This window comes from Chiloscyllium plagiosum, unplaced genomic scaffold (genome assembly GCF_037043375.1).
Source record: "Chiloscyllium plagiosum isolate Xiang-an unplaced genomic scaffold, Cpla_swu_hap1 HiC_scaffold_14, whole genome shotgun sequence".
NCBI classification, from domain to species: domain Eukaryota; kingdom Metazoa; phylum Chordata; class Chondrichthyes; order Orectolobiformes; family Hemiscylliidae; genus Chiloscyllium; species Chiloscyllium plagiosum.
Window position 1 is genome coordinate 33609173 of NW_028270152.1, and position 15567 is coordinate 33624739.

At 40.9% G+C, this 15567-nt stretch overlaps 1 protein-coding gene across 2 annotated transcripts in view; it reads right to left on the bottom strand.

The window, feature by feature from the left end:
- The window catches only part of phf2 (PHD finger protein 2), a 154660-nt gene that overhangs the window by 137623 nt on the left and 1470 nt on the right, over positions 1 to 15567 (bottom strand). The window lies entirely within an intron of this gene.

The window sequence follows — 15567 nt, forward strand, 5'->3', positions numbered from 1 at the left end:
TCTACTTCAACCAAACTAATTTCTTTTTTTAATAGATATTTTTATTAGAAATTTAACATTTTTACAAGTTTACAAAAATAAACAAAACTCTCAGATATAAACATTGATATACAATTAGCTCAAATATACAATAGCCAAAATTTGACAAAAAAAACAAAACAAAAAAAAAATAAAAAGAAAAAAAAACAAACAAACAAAACTCAACTATCTACTAATCTAACCTATAACTAACCAGGGTGTATATTTAAGTCTCTTACATGCTCGGAATGTGTTAGCATCAGATATCATAAAACCCGTATTCGTGCGGGATTCCTCCCCCGAGGGGCCGCGGACCAGCCAGGTTTGTAATCTCAATTAAATAAAAGCCCTTGTTAGGATAGCCGAAATATCTGTATTTATGTAATTCAAAAAGGGCTGCCATATTTTATAAAATAATTCGGTCTTTCGGTGCACCATATTTGTAAGGAAGTCAAGGGGAATACATTCCATAATTAGTCTGTGCCAATTTGAAAGTCCAGGGGGGCCCTCCGCCACCCAGTTCATCAAAATATTTTTCCTTGCACAGAAAGAAAGAATAGAAAATAGTCTCTTCCCGTACGTGTCCAGGGAGGGAAAGTTCGAAAAGCCCAAGAGGAGAGATACGGGGTCCACTTTTATTTCCGTTCCTAAAATTTCTGTCAGGGTACTTGCTACTTTAGTCCAATATCTACGGATCTTATGACAGGTCCATAAGCAATGTACAAGAGTGCCCACCTCTATTTTGCATTTAGGACACATTGGAGATGCTCCTGCCTTAAATTTTGCCAATCGAACCGGTGCTATATGGGCCCTATGAAGTATCTTCAGCTGGATAGCCTGGGTTCTGTTACAAATAGTAATTCTTCTAGCATTTTCCCAGATATCATTCCACGTTTCTGTGGAGATTTCTAGTCCCAGATCCTGATCCCATGTTTTAAGCAGATTATCCATATCTCCCGATACTTCATCATGTAGTAAATGATAAATATTACTGACGGAAGATACCCCCACTGGTCGTAGGACTCTACATTCTCTATCGGATTTATAAAGACTATCTAATAACGTAGTCTTTTCTGTATATAATCTCGAATTTGGAAGTATAGAAAGAGGTCTCCATTGGGTAATCCGAATTTCTGACGCAGCTGTCCGAAAGACATCAGGACCCCATCTTTAAATAAATCCCCGAGACATGAGATACCCCTGGATCTCCAGAGTTTAAAAGTGGCATCTGTTAACCCCGTTTGGAATCCCCATGCACCCACTATCGGTGTATAGGGGGCTGTTTTATGTGAATTACCCTCATTTTGCCGCATTATATTCCAAGCCTTGATTGTATTTAGTATTATAGGGTTTTTACAGTGATCTGTAATGATTTTCCTCTTGTCTGAGAATAAAAGGTTAATAAGTGGGTATTTTACTTGAGAAGCCTCGATGTCCAACCAGATTGATTGTGGATCAGACAAGACCCAATCAGCTATGTAACTTAATAGGGGAACCAAACTAATTTCTAATTAAATAAAAACCAAAAGAACTGTGGAAACTGTATATCAGAAACAAAGACAGAAATCAAAATTTCTGTCCACAGATGCTGCTAGACCAGCTCAGCTTTTCCAGCAATTTGTTTTAATTTCTAATTCTTTTATTCTCCTCCCAAGGTTCCGTGAAAGACATCTTTATAAATGTCCAAAATATCTTGCAAATTTGCTTTAGAGTCCACCAGTCTAATATCCAAATCCCAATTTAACTTTAATTCCTTTAACCTTATGTATCCAATGTACAGAGGCAGTTCGGCAAACTGAACTTAGCTGGAGAGTACTGTTACCCTTTAGTGACATCACTTGCTCTGTGAATGTCCGTAGTGTAATCTTGACAGTCTTCAGTGGCAGTGCCTTCAACCTTTCCCAATATACTGATTCAGGTTCAGAGAAACATTGCATCCATACCCACTTCCACCTTTACTGCCTTACCCTTTAATTTGGCAAGAATCCACAAACGATCAATTTTACCCCATATCAACAGGATGTTTAACCCAAACTCTGCTGACTCCCATAGACACAGCTGACTCACAGCCTACTCCCTGGTTGGCGGCACGCACCTCATGAATTGCCCTCTGAATTATCTACTTCAGACACACCTTGTCTTGTTTGGGCTGCATCTAGCAATTACAGGCAATAAAGCACACTCACTTACACCTGTGGCACTGGGCTTCTCGAGTCCAACACGTTGACTCCTTGTGACCATTCTTTCCACATCAAAGACACTGTACCATTGTTACCTCACTCCGAGTTCCCACTACTTTATGTCCCCAGGGATCGTCACTCAATTGTGTTGTTCCTCTGTCAGCCGACACAATCGAGGCAGCAATTTCAAAAGTTGCCTTGAAATCCAGATGTCTCCTTATTTGTAGTTTCCGCTAAATGGCTGTGTGTCAGAGGTCACAAACAGTCCCGCAAGGCACTTTGGAGGAACCCTCCGAATTCGCAATGCTCCACTAACTTCATGAAGGTGGTCAGAAATTGGGCAATGGATTCTCCTTCGTGCTATATACATTTTCATAAAATCAGAAACATTCGGTGTAGAAGGAGGCAATTCAGCACACTGAGTCTGCACTGACCCTCTGAGCAGCATCCCACCCAGACCTAGACCACATTCTAACCCTGTAACTCTACATTTACAATGGCAAATCAACCTAATGTACACATCCCTAGACACTATGGGCAATTAGCGTGGCCAATCCACCTAACCTGAAGCACTCAGAGGCAACCACACAGACTCAAGGACAACTCCAGACAGACAGTCACCCAAGACTGTGAGGCAGCAGTACTAACCACTGTGCCAACCTGTGGCTTTAGTGCAAAATAACAAGAACCTTGCAAACAACTGCGGAGTTATGTCTTCTCTGCAGGTTTCTCTGGTTGCACCAGACTCCTTAGAATTGTGAAGGTCTTGCTCCCAATGGTACTCAAGAAAACCAGCACCATTATGTTTTCATCCACGTTATTCACCTTTAAATACACATCAAAGTGTTCAGTGTGTAGGGTCCAAAATTCTGTCTCTGTCAAACGGTCCCATCACTCCAAACTGTCTGCCTTATTATCATCCCGCCACTCAATAACCAAGGCCACTCAGGGAGCACTGTCTCCACTGGCCACTACTTCACCAACTGTGTCAGTGCATCGCTTTTCCAGGCTGCAGCCTGAGTTCCTTCGCGACCACTCTCCGTGATGGCTACAGTAAGTTCCCAGGTGAGTATTCCTCTCTTCAGCTTTCAGTTGTAGCCCTAGTCCCTTCATGACAGCCACTCTCAGCCTGCTCCCCAGTGCTTTTCATTTTCTCTGGTGTCAACCACAGCATGAGTCATCTCACAATCACTTGTTATGACATTACCTCCAGAATTCCACAACGTTTTTGAAGTGCAGGTGACATCCTTCCTCCCGACAAAAAAAAGGTGCTCTCACACAGTTTATAGCCCGAAGCCATAAGACATAGGAGTGGAAGTAAGGCCATTCGGCCCATCGGGTCCACTCTGCCATTTAATCATGGCTGATTGGCATTTCAACTCCACTTACCCGGATTCTCCCCGTAGCCCTTAATTCCTTGTGACATCAAGAATTTATCAATCTCTGCCATGAAGACATTTAGTGTCCCAGCCTCCACTGCACTCCGCGGCAATGAATTCCACAGGCTCACCACTCTCCAGCTGAAAAAGTGTCTCCGCATTTCTGTTCTGAATTGACCCCCTCTAATTTTAAGGCTGTGCCCACGGGTCCTAGTCTCCCCGCCTAACGGAAACAATTTCTTAGCGTCTACCCTTTCCAAGCCATGTATTATCTTGTCAGCTTCTATTTGATCTCCCCTTAACCTTCTAAACTCCAATGAGTACAATTCCAGGATCCTTAGCCGTTCCTCGTATGTTCATGAAGCCAATCCTCATTGCCGGTTGCTGTGTTTCTGGTTCACTGGAACCAAAATTAGAATATAGACTGAGGGTAAATTATAACAGGGAATACATTATTGTGAGTTGTTTCAGCTCCACAGTCGATCCTAGACTGCTTCTCCTAGTTCCTGTTCTGCATTACCTGACTTGCTCTCCCAAAGGGGCAACACTCAGCCAACTACATACACAACAGACCCCTTTACTTCAGGGTGTCTCCCTTTTTCATTACTAAGGACTGCTGACAACCATGACAAACATCCGGTTTTGTTTTTGCCATAAACAGCAAAGCTGTGAATCTGGCAGGTCTGGCTAGAGGTATCAAAGCACAAGAGGCAAAGCAAGTGAAGGCAAAACAGGAATGCTGTGAGGATACAGGTAGGCTAAAGGTGAAGGTCTGTAACAGTGAAAACAAACAGCCCTCAGATGCAACTTGGACCAATAAGTGAACCAAGTGCCTGTCACTGCAGAAAAGAGTCCTCACAGCTCCAATTCAAGGCTAGTCGCTGGTGTGACCCAAAGGGCAGCCTTAAAGTGCAGAAGTGTACTATAAGTGGATGGGTTAGGTGCCACAAGGGTCCTGGAGGCTGTCAGGTGTCTAATGCCAACATGCATGGACGGGGTGTGAGTGCTTTCCATGACCTGGAGCATGATCTGAGATGTTGTTGTCGGGTCTCCAAGACAGTGATTTGGAAGAGCAGACAGTGAGCTGATGTCCACGTCAGGAATTGTTCACATTTAGTTTTCTTCTGGGTAGGTGGTAGGACAGCAAGCTGAATATTAATGAGCTGAGCTTTGCAGTTACTTAGGCCAATAACATGCAATAATCCCCACTGTTAGGTATCTTGCTGTCTCTTACTGAGAATTACATCTCAACACCCAAAACCCAGTTTGAGAATGCAACAACTTGCTCACGATGTCAAAAAATGCATTGCCAGATTTCTCACTTACTGTCCTAGAAGATTCAAGCCGAAAGAATCTTATATGTTTCAATACATTTGGCCCTTATCCTTATAAGCTCCAATGAGCACAGGCCCTATTCCCTATTTTTATACTCCTTATCAAATACATTTTGTAAATCTAAATATATGACATCTACTGGTTCATCTGATCCATCCTGCTCATTACTTCAAGCAATTCTAATAAATTTGTCAAGCATGATTTCCTTCATGAAAATGCACTGACTGTGCTTAATTATATAATGCTATTCTAAATGCTCTGCTATTACATCTTTGATATATTGACATTTCCCCAAAAAGTCATAGAGTCATAGGGATGTACAGCATGCAAACAGATTTTTCGGTCTAACCTGTCCATGCCGACCAGATATCCAAACCCAATCTAGTCCCACCTGCCAGTACCTGGCCCATATCCCTCCAAATCCTTCCTATTCATATACCCATCCAAATACCTCTTAAATGTTGCAATTGCACTAGCCGCCACCACTTCTTCTGGCAGCTCATTCCATACATGTACCACCCTCTGCATTAAAAAGTTGCCCCTTAGGTCTCTTTTATATCTTTCCCCTCTCAACCTAAACCTATGCCCTTTAGTTCTGGACTCCCTGACCCCAGGGAAAATACTTTGCCTATTTACCCTATCCATGCCCCTCATAATTTTGTAAATCTGTATAAGGTCACCCCTCAGCCTCCGACGCTCCAGGGAAAACAACCGCAGCCTGTTCAGCCTCTCCCTGTAGCTCAGATCCTCCAACCCTGGCAACATTCTTGTAAATCTTTTCTGAATCATTTCAAGTTTCACAACATCTTTCCAATAGGAAGGAGACCAGAATTGCATACAATATTCCAACAGTGGCCTGACAAATGTCCTGTACAGCCGCAACATGACCTCCCAACTCCTGTACTCAATACTCTGACCAATAAAGGAAAGCATACCAAACGCCTCCTTCACTATCCTATCTACCTGCAACTCCACTTTCAAGGAGCTATGAACCTGCACTCCAAGGTCTCTTTGTTCAGCAACACTCCCTGGGACCTTACCATTAAGTGTATAAGTCCTGCTCAGATTTGCTTTCCCAAAATGCAGCACCTCGCACTTATCTGAATTAAACTCCATTTGCCACTTCTCAGCCCATTGGCCCATCTGGTCAAGATCCTGTTGTAATCTGAGGTAACCCTCTTCGCTGTCCACTACACCTCCAATTTTGGTGTCATCTGCAAACTTACTAACTGTGCCTCTTATGCTCGCATCCAAATCATTTACATAAATGACAAAAAGTAGAGGACCCAGCACCGATCCTTGTGGCACTCCACTGATCACAGGCCTCCACTCTGAAAAACAACCCTCCACCACCACCCTGTCTTCTACCTTTCAGCCAGTTCTGTATCCAAATGGCTAGTTCTCCCTGTATTCCATGAGATCTAATCTTGCTAATCAGTCTCCCATGGAACCTTGTCGAACGCTTTACTTAAGTCCATATAGATCACATCTACCGCTCATCAATCCTCTTTGTTACTTCCTCAAAACAATCAATCAAGTTTGTGAGACATGACTTCCCACACACAAAACCATGTTTATTATCCCTAATCAGTCCTTGCTTTTCCAAGTACATGTACATCCTGTCCCACAGGATTCCCTCCAACAACTTGCCCACCAGGCTCACTGGTCTATAGTTCCCTGGCTTGTCCTTACCACCCTTCTTAAACAGCGGCACCAGGTTAGCCAACCTCCAGTCTTCCGGCACCTCACCTGTGACTATTGATGATACAAATATCTCAGCAAGAGTGCCAGCAATCATTTCTCTAGCTTCCCACAGAGTTTTAGGGTACACCTGATCAGGTCCTGGGGATTTATCCACCTTTACCTATTTCAAGACATCCAGCACTGTTTCAAGACATCCTCGGTAATATGGACATTTTTCAAGATGTCACCATCTATTTCCCTACAGTCTACATCTTTTATAACCTTTTCAACAGTAAATACTGATGCAAAATACTCATTTAGAATCTCCCCCATCTCCTGCAGCTCCACACAAAGGCCGCCTTGCTTATCTTTGAGGGGCCCTATTCTCTCCCTAGTTACCCTTTTGTCCTTAATGTATTTGTAAAAACCCTTTGGATTTTCCTTAATTTTATTTGCCAAAGCTATCTCATGTCCCCTTTTTGCCCTCCTGATTTCCCTCTTAAGTATACTCCTACTTCCTTTATACTCTTCTAAGGATTCACTCGATCTATCCTGTCTATACAATGCTTCCTTCTTTTTCTTAACCAAACCCTCAATTTCTTTAGTTATCCAGCATTCCCTATACCTACCAGCCTTTCCTTTCACCCTAACAGGAATATACTTTGTCTGGATTCTCGTTATCTCATTTCTGAAGGCTTCCCATTTTCCAGCTGTCCCTTTACCTGTCCCCAATCAGCTTTCGAAAGTTCTTGCCTAATACTGTCAAAATTGTTTTTTCTCCAATTTAGAACGTCAGCTTTTAGATCTTTTAGAATTATGGTCACTGGCCCCAAAGTGCTCCCCCAATAACACCACAGTCACCTGCCCTGCCTTATTTCCCAACAGTAAGTCAAGTTTTGCACCTTCTCTAGTAGGTACATCCACATACTGCATCAGAAAATGTTCTTGTACACACAAATTTCACTCCGTCTAAATCCTTAACACTATGGCTGTCCCAGTCTATGTTTGGAAAGTTAAAATCCCCTACCATAACCACCGTATTATTCTTACAGATAGCTGAGATCTCCTTACAAGTTTCTTTTTCAATTTCCCTCTGACTATTAGGGGGTCTATAATACAATTCCAAGAAGGTTATCTTCCCTTTCTTAATTCTCAATTCCACTCAAATAACTTCCCTGGATGCATTTCCAGGAATATCCTCCCTCAGCACAGCTGTAATGCTATCCCTTATCGAAACTGCCAACCCACCCCGCCTCCCCTTCTATGCTTCCTGTAGCATTTGTATCCTGGAACATTAAGCTGCCAGTCCTGCCCATCCCTGAGCCATGTTTCTGTAATTGCTATGATATCCCAGCCCCATGTTCCTAACCATTCCTTGAGTTCATCTGCATTCCCTGTTAGGCCCCTTGCATTGAAATAAATGCAGTTTAATTTATTAGTCCTACCTTGTCCCTGCCTGCCCTGACTGTTTGACTCGCTTCTGTTCTCAACTGTACCAGACTCAGATTGATCTCTTTCCTCACTATCTCCCTAGGTCCACCTCCTCTCCCCTCCCTGCCACCTTACTAGTTTAAATCCTCCCGAGCAGCTCTAGCAAATCTCCCTGCCAGTATATTAGTCCCCTTCCAATTTAGGTGCAATCAGTCCTTCTTGTACAGGTCACTTCTACCCCAAAAGAGATTCTAATGGTCCAAAAATGTGAATCCTCCCCCCATTCACCAGCTCCTCAGCCATGCATTCATCTGCTCTATTCTCCATTCTTGCCCTTGCTAGCTCGTAGCACTGGGAGTAACCCAGATATCACTACTCTCAAGGACCTCCTTTTTAAATTTCTGCCTAACTCTCTGTAATCTCCCTTCAGAATCTCAACCTTTTCCCTTCCTATGTCGTTGGTTCCAATGTGGACAATGACCTCTTGCTGACCCCTCTCCCCTGTGATAACATTCTGCACCCTCTCTGAGACATCCTTGATCCTGGCACCAGGGAAGCAACACACAATTCTGCTTTTTTTGCTACTGGTCACAGAAACCTCTGTCTATACCTCGAACTAGAGAATCCCCTAACACAACTGATCTCTTGGAACTCGATGTACCCCTCCTTGCATTAGAGCCAGTCTCAATACTAGAAACTTGGCTGTTCATGCTACGTTCCCCTGATAATCCATCACCCCCTACATTTTCCAAAACAGCATACCTGTTTGAAATGGGTATATCCACAAAAGACTCCTTTACTGGCTGCCTACCTCTCTTACCTTTCCTGGGGTTAACCCATCTATGTGACTGTATCTGAGACTTTCCATCCTTCCTAAAACTGCCATCCATCACATACTGTTGCAAATTCCTCATTGCTTCTAACTGCCTCTCCATTCAATCTGATAAGATTCACAGCCAACAGCATTTATGGCAGATATAATCCGCTGCAACCCTTAAACTCTCTTTAAACTCCCACATCTGACAAGAAGTGCATATCACTCTATTAAAGGCCATTTTTGCTCCTTCACAATCTATAGACCCAGAAAATAACACCATCTTATTCTTCTACAAACACTGCCCCAGGTTAAATGAATAGATATGGCTTATATTTAAGTTTAATCAAGAGACATATCTCCAAAAACATATAATCAAGAAAGAACCTACTCTACTCACTACTGCAGATTCTCTGCAGGCCACACTTAAAACAACGATTAACTTATCTGATTCTGTGCTGTGAACTTCGCCCAACATTTCCTCCAAGATCAGTTGTGAATTTCACTGTTTGATAATTTACCCAGATGCACTCCGATGTCCAGTGATACATGAATTCAAACATCAAAGGCAGTAACTGTGCAGGTTTTCTCTCTCTCTCTCTCTCTACTGGAATGACCTCACCATGTGCTTCCTTTGTCTGTTCTTCGCCCTTTTAAAACTGCTGTTGTTTTGACTTTTTTTCCCTAAGTTCCAAAACAATACAATAGCATATGAAACAGTAATTGCTGCTCCTGCAATTCGAGGAAATCACCTCTAGCACCTAAAATACCTCAAAAAAGGAGCAGTTGTTACAGCCAGACATTTTTCCCGTCCTCCATCTTGGATTACCCAGAATCGTCAGACAGATGTAAAACTAACTTGCATCCTATCTTTAGATTACATGCATTTAAGATCACATTTTCATTACCATAAAAAAACTAAACTGACCATAATGTCAATGGGTAAGAGAAATTAGGGCTGACAAACATTTCATTTATAGGTAAATTTAATAAGTTATTTTTAAAGAATTTATCATCAAGAACACAGATGAAAGTGTGCATACAACACAGGAAATGAGAGGAAGGAGGTTGCTACAAAAATTCAGGAATATACAATATACTAAAATTATCAGCCAGACGCCAAACAAAAAATTAATGTGAATAGATATACTAAAGTAGGTGAAAAGTTGAAAGCCATATATCTCCGGATGTTGAATTACACATCTGTTCTCACTATATTAACAACATAGACTTGGATAAAGAGTATATATCATAATTTGATGTGCAGTTTGTTACACATGAAGGAAACTGTAAGGGACTGTAGAATGACAACAAACAAAGTTACCAGAATAGGTCAGGTATCATTTGAAGAAAGGAGAGGTATTGTATTTTGGGAAGCAAAGAATAGAATATTTTTAAAACTCATTCACAGACTGCAACTAATGCTGACTAAGCCAATACTTATTGCTCATTGCCCTTGAGAATGTGGTAGTGAACCACCTTCTTGAACCATGTCTGTATGCTACTGGCACACTCACAGAGCTGTGAGGAAAGGAGTTCCAGAATTTTGACTCAGCAATATGACAGTAATATGGTTCCAAATTAGGATGCATGTACAGCTTTGAGGGGAATTTCCAGATGATGTCCTCATAGACCTGCTGCCTTTATCCACAAGATCATAGATATAGGAGCAGAATTAGGTCATTCAGCATATTAAGTGTGCCCCACTGTGGCTGATATGTTTCTCAACCCCATTCTCCTGCCTTCTCCTCATAACCTTTGATCCTTTACTAATCAAGAACTTCACTATCTCTGCCTTAAATGCACTCAATGGCTTGGCCTCCACAGCCTTCTGCAGCAAAGTTTTTCACAGATGCACCACCCTCTGGGTGAAGAAGTTCCTTCTCATCTCAGTTCCAAAGGGTCGTCCCTTCACTCGGAGGCTATGCCCTCGGATTATAGTCTCTCCGAATAGTGGAAATACCTCCCATGTTTGCTCTATCTAGACCTCTCAGTATTCTGTAAGTTTCAATGAGATCCTCCTTGTCTTTCTAAACACCATCTAGTACAGTCTCAAAGTCCTCAACTCTTCCCCATATGAAAAGCCAGGAGAAAGTGAGAACTGCAGATGCTGGAGATCAGATTTGAAGAGTGTGGTGCTGGAAAAGCACAGCCGGTCAGGCAGCATCCAAGGAGCAGCAGAGTCAACGTTTCAGTCATAAGCCCTTCCTGTTGAAAGGCTTATGCCCGAACCGTTGACTCCCCTGCTCCTCGGATGCTGCCTAACCAGCTGTGCCTTTCCACACTCTGCGACTCCATATGAAAAGCCCTTCATCCCTGGGATCATCCTTATACATCTCCTCCAAAGCCAGCATATTCTTCCTTAGATACAGGACCAAAATTGTTCACAATATTACAAATGTGGTCTGATCAGAGCTCTCTACAGCTTCAGCGTACATCCCTACTGTTGCATTCTAGCTTTCTTGAAACGAATGCTAACACTGTATTTGTCTTCCGAGCTGCCTGAACCTGCATGTTAACCTTAAGAGAATCCTGAATTAGGACTCCCAAGTCCCTTTTATATTTCAGATTTCTGAAGCCTTTCCCATTTAGAAAATAATCTTTATTTTTCTCACCAAAGTGCATAACCTCACACTTTTTCGCATTGTATTCCATCTGTCATTTCTTTGCCCATTCTATCCAACTCTTTCTGTCGCCTCCCGCCACCTCAACACCAACTGTCCCTCCACCTATCCTGTGCTACCTGAAAACTTAGCAACACCCTCAGTTCCTTTATCCAGATCATCAAAATATTTGTTAAAGGTTGCAAGTTGGAAGCTGCTTGGTCCAAGGACACTAACCTGAGAAACTACTTCAGAGATATACTGTGGCTGAGATGAATGGCCTTCAACAATCATCTTCCTTTAATCCAAGTATGACTCCAACTACACAGTTTCCCCTGATCCCCCTAACACCAGTGTTGCTAGCACTCCTGGGCCTCACTCATCAAATGCTGTCTTGCTATATCAAATGTTCAGCTCATATGTCCATGTATTGAACAAAGCTGTAATGAAGTCAGGAGACGAGTGGCCCTGACAAATACAAATTGAGCATCAGTGGGCAGGATTTGGCTGAGTTAAGTGCCACTTGACAGCATGCCACTTGTCTACACTCTCCAACAGGGAGAAAATAAGGACTGCAGATGCTGGACATAAGAGTCGAGTGTGATGCTGGAAAAGACAGCAGGTCAGGCAGCATAGACTGATGGGGTGGTAATTGGCTGGGTTGGCTTAATTCTGGTATTTCAGTGAAGGACATACCTGAACAATTTTCCACATTGTCAGGTAGTCGCTGGTGCTGTAACCCTACTGGAACAGTTTGGCAAGGGATGCAGCTAATTCTGGAACACAAATCTTTAGTACGATTCCTAGAATATTATCAGGGGCCAGAAGTTTTGCAGTTTCCGGTACCCTCAGCCACTTCTCAATATCATGTGAATTAAATCAAATTGGCTGAAGACTAGATTTGTGATAATGGGGAGCTCAGGAGGAATCTGAAATGGATCAAAAACTTGTCACTTCTGGTGGAACAGCAAATGCTTCAGCCTTATCTATTACATTGATGGAGGAGCCCAACACATCATTGAGGATAAGGATATTAGTGGAGTTTCTTCCTCCAGTTAGATGTTTATGATCAGATTCATAATCAAATATGGCAGGGCTGCTTGTGGGATCATTTCACTCTGTCTATCACATGTTTGAAAAGCAAGTAATCCTAGTTGTAGTTTCATCAGATTGATACCTCATCTTTTGGAATGCCTGTTGCGGCTGCTGGCCTATCCTCGGCACTGAATCAAGATTGATCACCCAGATTGATGATAATGGTATAGTGGGGAATATGCCAGTCATGAGTTTACAGACTAGTTGAATAGTTACTGTTCCTGATGACCCACAGTGCCCCATAGAGACCAAGTTTCTAGTAGTCAAATCTATCCTATCTAGCATGGAGAGAATGTCACACCGAGTTTATTGTCAATGTGAAGATGTATGACCTCAACGGAAAGACACCAAAAGGTATGAGTAAACAGGGAGACCAAGGCTTAAATACAAATTTCATTAAAAATTCAAGTTAACACAAAACTATAGAAACACCAATATCTTTTAAAGCTAAAAAACAAGAGCACTGAGTACAAGAGCAAATAGCTAGTAATAAACTCCTTCAGGTGGTAGTTAGGGTACTTTGGTATGTACTTTTGGCACCTAGTTTTTAAAAAAATTCTAATCCTTAAAGACTCTACAGCAGTCTCACAAATATGATACCAAAGATAGGAAGTTAGTTGAAAGGAAATTCTACAGTCATTTCCCACGGAACTGGGAAACTAAGAGGAGATTTGGTAGACCATTTCAAATTATGAAGCATTTGATTTGGGTAAAAAGAGAAAGACTACTTCATCTGAAGTCAATGTTGAGGGGGTCATTAATTTAAACATATCACTGACAGCAGAGAGAGAGTCAGGAGAGATTTACTTACATAGAATCTGTTGAAGCACGAAATGTTTTGTACAGTGAATGGTTGAGGCAGATATCATTGCATCTTTTATGGCCAAAGTTGATAAACATCTGAAGCAGATGTTAATACAGGCTTAAGGGAAAGGAATAAGGCAGTAGATTTAGCTAGGGACTGTTCTGCAAAGAACAGATGAAGACACGATGAAACCAAATAGTCTAGTATATAAACTTAAGTAGCACCAAAACATTATTACTTCCATTTACGGAGGTGGGACATAATATTTCTGCTCTTGCTATTAGTCTGTTTGCCTGTAAACAAATGTTTCAAAACCCAATGGACAGATTTCAACAAAATGTGATAAAGTATCGAGCCCAATAAGTACCTGATTAGATTTTGTCAAAGATGCAGATCTAGATCCTGGAAGTTTTTAAACATAGAACATTACAGCGCAGTACAGACCTTTTGGCCTTCAGGTTTGTGCCGACCTGTGGAACCAAACAGGGTCTCTTAATATTGGAAGATTTGATGAATTGATTTTTTTTAAATTCAAGATTGTAGTGGTTTGTTTTATTCTGAATGTTTTTGATTTTTATTTTAAGAATGCCATGGAGTAACTCAGCTGCCGTGACAGAGGTTTTATCAAGTGCCAAAATATGGGCAGAGTTTTCAGAGCAGGCTGTTGGATGTGGATTGGCCTCAGGCCTCCTCAGTGAGATGGAAGATCTTAATAAATTTTTTTTTTAACTTTTAGTTGTTACACAACATCAACTAGAGAGGGCAGAGCCTCAAGAAAGAGCTGCACTGTAATTGCATTAACATTGAGAAATGTAGCATTGAAGTGGTATGTGTTCTACTAAATGTCTCCTTTATTTGTTGGTACAATGCATTATCACCCACAGTAATTTACCAATTTATAGCTAATATATTTATATTTTGTTAAAAAGACTAACCCAATTGCTATGCTTCAGCTGTATTTTGTAAAAGCAAAATGGCTGTCCCACATATTAGGATGGTTGCAACCAGTGAGATTGTTTTTAAATTGCTTCAAATTGACACAACAACATAGGAATGTTGGACACTATGCAATGAATGCATTTGTCGTTAAGTCCATCACTTTCCAACTTCAATGATATATTGAAAGATATTTTAATATAATAATACAAGAAAAAAATGCGAAAGGTCTGGCTTTATGAGAACTATTCATTGATATAATTTGTGCTAAAATCATAAACACTTCAGGATAGAGCTTAAACATGGCAAAATCAGTGAATCAGGCATGGTCATTTCCAAAACACCAAATTTTAAATCTGCAATGAATCAGTGCAATCAGATAGGCTTTTAAAATAACATTAAAATATATTAATATATTTAAATTAATTACATGCAGATTGATTTATTACAAAAAAGTATCAATTTATCACCTGTGAATGACTCAATTTCAAATTTTTTTTAAAATATACAGACTTATACCATACTTATATTCGTTGGCAATTGTCATTTCCTTCATAAACTGAAAAGTACATTTTATTCAAAAACTTTTAAATCCTTCCTACTCTTGTCTTTGCATCCAAACAAATCAGTTTAAATTTAGTGCTACTTGTGGATTTTTTAAAACAGTTAAAGTTCACTTAAGTCTACATATTGCTAAAAGTAGTTGCAGGTTTAAGAGATTTGCCAGTTAATGACCTAAGAAAGTATAGTTAGCTTCAGATAGCAAAATATGACAAGTTTGCCAGTTACTTTCTAACCTGCTGCTCAAATCAGTTAATTGTAAACATTGTACATTCACAAAATATTATTAAATTGATGAGAATTTGACAGTGATGACATATTTGTTTTTGAATATGATCAAGCTTTGACAATATTATTCTATTCCCAAAATGTCAACAGATTTCAAAATTAAAAAATACAGCCAATGATACCTTTAATTTCTAACTTATTATATCTCTTAGCTCAAACTATGAAAAACATTACTCTCATTTTTATTTCTTTTAAATCTCCTCTGATCAATTTCCAGCTTGGTGGGCTTCCAGGGCTCTTCTGAAATTGTTAAAACCGGTTGCTAGGTGTTGCATGATTGAGCCTCAGGTGAGTAATCCTCATGATCGTCCTTCAGTACTTATTATTTGACGTCCCATTGAGACTGGCCTCATTATGGGAGAAAGTGAAGGAGAAAACTCCAACTTCATGGTGAGCTGACACATATCACTGCTCTATTTATTTACCCACAAAAAACTTA